Here is a 4,593-nt window from a genome sequence, read left to right as displayed (position 1 = left end):
TCTCTCTCTCTGTATATATATATATATATATATATATATATATATATATATATATATATATATATATATATATATACATGTATATAATATGAAAAATTTTGTTTCATACGCAAGGACATCTGGCATATATTAAGTGATAAATTTCCTTTAATGTGAAATTCAAATACAGTTTGGGAATAACGTACACACACACACACACACACACACACACACACACACACACACACACACACATATATATATATATATATATATATATATATATATATATATATATATATATATATATATATATATATTTATATATATATATATATATATATATATATATATGTATATATATATATATATTAATATATATATATATATAATATATATATATATATTATCTTTAATATAACCATAATAATGGATATATATTATATAATATATAATATATATATATATACATACATATATATGACCTACGAAGACATAGGACTACCGTTTCTTGCCTTAATGGCATTCGGCGGCCAAAAATTACTATCTAAATCATATCGGTGTGAACTTCGCGTATCTTGATTGTTATGTATCATTTTTAATACTGACATTAACAAAAGCCGTCACAAGGCTAGGTCATCCCTTCACCAAATAGGCCTATAGGTACCAGAAAGGCGTGTTATCATCAAACTGTAATACCTCAGCTATAGAGAGCCGTTAGCATTTGGATTTCTTTCGTTATATACATACATACATACATACATTCATAAATTACGTATCACACACACACACATATATATATATATATATATATATATATATATATATATATATATATATATATATATGTGTGTGTGTGTGTGTGTGTGTGTGTGTGTGTGTATGTAGCCTATGTATGTATATAAAGAAGGAAATCAAGATGCTAACGGCTCTCTATATGTGAGGTATTACAGTTTGATCATAACACGCCTTTCTGGTACCTATAGGCCTATCTGGTGAAGGGATGACCTAGCCTTGTGACGGCTTTTGTTAATGTCAGTATTAAAAATGTTACATAACAATCAAGATACGCGAAGTTCACACCGATATAATTTAAATAATACTTTTTGGGCCGCCGAATGCCATAAGGCAAGAAACGGTAGTCCTGTGTCCTCGTAGGCCTTAAATATCCATTTTACTCGTATTCAGACTGCCTGTATTTATCGCCCTTTCTCCGTCGATATAATGGTAGTAGCCTTCATTACTGTCGTCTACTGTCTGTGCTGTTGTTCAATTCTAACTTAGACTATAGCATAGGCCTATAATATAATTCTCCGATCAGTTCACTCACAAATGACGTGAACCGGCCGGCAGCCACCCTCATCTTGAACTGGGAATAAACGTTGTCCTCAACGTTTATCCTGAACAAGTGGAACATTTCTCTACTGGGCATGCAATAACCATCATTCCAAGATAACAGAGCGATGCTTACCTTTGTAGTAGGACGGCTTTGGAAGGAGGGAATATCGTAGCCTGTTGGCAAGGAAATCTAAGACTGGATGAGGTCAGGGGACGGGTAAGAGTCGGATGCACCTCAGTCAGGAGAACCACGCACTAACACTCACCGACAACGAGGCAGTGAGGCGACTGCTAGGCAGCACTGAAGCGCGCTAACGCTTAGAGCTGGTTCTGCTCGTCTCTTGAAGGGATGGCGCCTGCCGACCTAATAGACTTGGCATAAGCGCAAGTTTCCCTCCTCACCGAGTGTTGCAAAACATTGGGTTATCCCCATTCTTTAAGGAATTCTTAGCTTTGAGTGTTCAAAATCAAACTCTACCGGTTCATATAAATTGCACTATCAAGGTATCCTAGAAACAAGAGGGGTGCAGGGTTATTTGGCAACGCTGCTTCCAGTCTGTCATCCGCATTGGTCTGATTATTCAGTCTGGTCCTCACCCACGCCCACTTTACGCTACTCCAGTCCCTTTACCCCAGCCACGCCCACTTGTGATGCCGGCTATTATGTCATGCATCGAGAGATAACTAAATGCCCAAGGTTTTCCGTATGATGGAAAAAGGGTGCAGGATATCTTGTGCGTGACATCCATCTTATACGTGCCATCCATCTTATTAGATCACATCTTGCCTTTTCATTATGTTTCCTGTATTTCGAGGAACTGGTAAGATGCATGTAGGACTTTGAATTCATTCATCTACCAAGATCAAGCGTTCGCTCTTCCGGCATTATTCAATCTTCATTTTAATTACACACAGATGTCTTACCTGCATATGACAGCCAGTTATACACTTTAGTAGTGCTGAAGTTAACATTAGTTTGGGCAACATTGACACCATAAGATAAATCTCGAAGGTTGGTTTTAGAATCAGCAAAAAATAAAAATAAATTTGGAGTAAAACCGAGACGTGAACGAACCTCGGTCCTATGAGTTACAAGAATCTAGAACGCTCCTAGTTTATATATACATACACACACACACACACACACACACACACACACACACACACACACACATATATATATATATATATATATATATATATATATATATATATATATATATATATAGTTACTAAGCAACTTCCAATTGGCAGTCTTATAAATTATATGAATAATGTTAATACCAGAGCGTGTTTCCTGTGAAAAGACGGTGGTCCGAAGTTCGATTCTCGGCTCGGCCAACGCGGAACCAGTGGAATTTATTTCTGGTGATAGAAATTCATTTCTCGATACAATGTGGTACGGATTCCACAATAAGCTGTAGGTCCCGTTACTAGGTAACCAATTGGTTCCAAGTCACGTAAAAATATATCTAATCCTTCGGGCCAGCACTAGGAGAGCTGTTAATCAGCTCAGTGGTCTGGTAAAACTAAGTTATACTTAACTTGACTGTGAAAGGATGTATGATAAAAAGAAGGCGAGTCAAACGGAGATTTTTAAGAAATTATTTTAAAAATCATACATAATTACGTAAAGAAAATCCGGTCATGAGCACTAAGGATGTTTCGCACCACTGTCACTGCATTCTGCATTGTCTAAAGAATGATGACATGAATGTCCGTGAGACTTCATCACTGAATCGTTCAAAACTATACTTAGAAGACACCAATCTGCTAATTTGACGGAAATTATGATGCAACCTTGAAAGGCCTGATCTGGTAACCGTGACTTCGGGCGAGCTATTTCGACGCTAGTCACCCTATTGATCTTTTGAGATGGGCCATTTGGCAGCTCTCTCTCTCTCTCTCTCTCTCTTTCTCTCTCTCTCTCTGTATGGCCATGAACACTACAAAAAGAGGAGGACCTTGAGAGTTCCATACGATTGTAGTTGTCTGTTTGTTCCAGTATTTGCCAAACTATGCACACATCTCCTGACCCGAAAGTTTTGACGCAACTTCTCTAAATTGTCTCCCAACTGGGAGGTTTTCTGTCGGTCTTCCCGACAAGGGAACATCGTGACTGGGAGACATTTTTATTACACCCCGGGTTACATTATCTCTCTCTCGCACGCAATTAATGATTTTACGTCCTGTTCATACTCTCGGGCGAAAAGTAATTATGGAAGGAGAGGGGGTCATGCTGACGAGAAATTAACTGTCTCACGTAAACTTCACATACCACGTGGCTGAGAGAAATTCCATGCTAGAGAGCGTAAGGGTTTCTCTCTTTCCCTCATCTACACAACTTTCATTGGGTTTAACAGAAAATTCAGTGCAGAAATTTCTATACGAGAAATATTTTGAAACGAATTGTCAGTAGTACCACTCCATTCTTCACACTCCTAATTACAGTTCTAACATACAGATGAGCACTCAATTTAACAGGCGTGGCCAAGAGCTCAGTGGGCTACGGTATGAAGGAATTACTTCTTTTAGTTTCATTTGCGTCAGTTTCTCAACTTGTCGTGAACTATTTTTGTGCATTTAGAATTTTTATTATGATTATTAACAGCGCGGGTTATTAATACTTTGTCATTGGCATTTGTTACAAAACATATACTGTAACTTTCTGTCTGCTGTAGCGTTTTATGAATGCTACATTTCTCTGCAGTTTTGATTTTCAGAAGTCTAGATCTCATCAATCTACGGTCATACGTTGCCCTGTTTCATTAACGTTTCCGTTATGTATCGCAAGCTCAAAAGTAAACAACTTTCTTAATGCCATCGACATACTGCAAGAATTAATTCTTGTAAACACTGGCATATGGCCAGCTTAATTAATCTAGACTAATTGACACTATGTTCTACCTTGGAAACTTATTTTTCCTTCCTAACAAATATAGAAGAATGAGTAAGTGAATGTATATACTAGACTGAATATTTAACTTAGGTAAGTAAATGAACTCTGATAAAAGTAGGCATGCTGGCAAAATAAACAAGGTAGAGAGATGTAGGCTTAGTTACCTGCTGGGAGAGTTGCTTACTTCTGAGAGGAGAGAATGCCTTATTAATAGGTTGAGAACAAGCAACCAAAAGCCATCACGTATCTGTTAATCAATACTAAAAGAAACTGGAAATGATTCTAGTACGATTGTATACATTGAAAATGTCTTTTTATCGATTATCAATCGAGATATTTTTTGTATAAAACCACTGATTCGCAAGCGTTAATAGTTT

The 4,593-nt window shown here is 37.0% G+C and overlaps 1 protein-coding gene across 2 annotated transcripts in view; it reads right to left on the bottom strand.

Moving 5' to 3' along the window:
* Window positions 1-1,709, bottom strand: part of LOC135220529 (crustacean calcium-binding protein 23-like) — an 80,905-nt gene extending 79,196 nt beyond the window's left edge. Inside the window, exon 1 of one of the 2 annotated variants that reach the window (XM_064257711.1) lies at window positions 1,584-1,709. The gene's annotated coding sequence lies outside the window, so the exon portion shown is untranslated. Of the gene's footprint in view, window positions 1-1,450 lie in introns of both variants that reach the window. The other variant, XM_064257710.1, reaches the window with a different exon arrangement.
* Window positions 1,710-4,593: the final 2,884 nt, after the last annotated feature.

This window comes from Macrobrachium nipponense, chromosome 2, assembly GCF_015104395.2.
Source record: "Macrobrachium nipponense isolate FS-2020 chromosome 2, ASM1510439v2, whole genome shotgun sequence".
Classification (NCBI taxonomy): domain Eukaryota; kingdom Metazoa; phylum Arthropoda; class Malacostraca; order Decapoda; family Palaemonidae; genus Macrobrachium; species Macrobrachium nipponense.
This window is presented reverse-complemented; position numbering and strand designations above follow the sequence as displayed.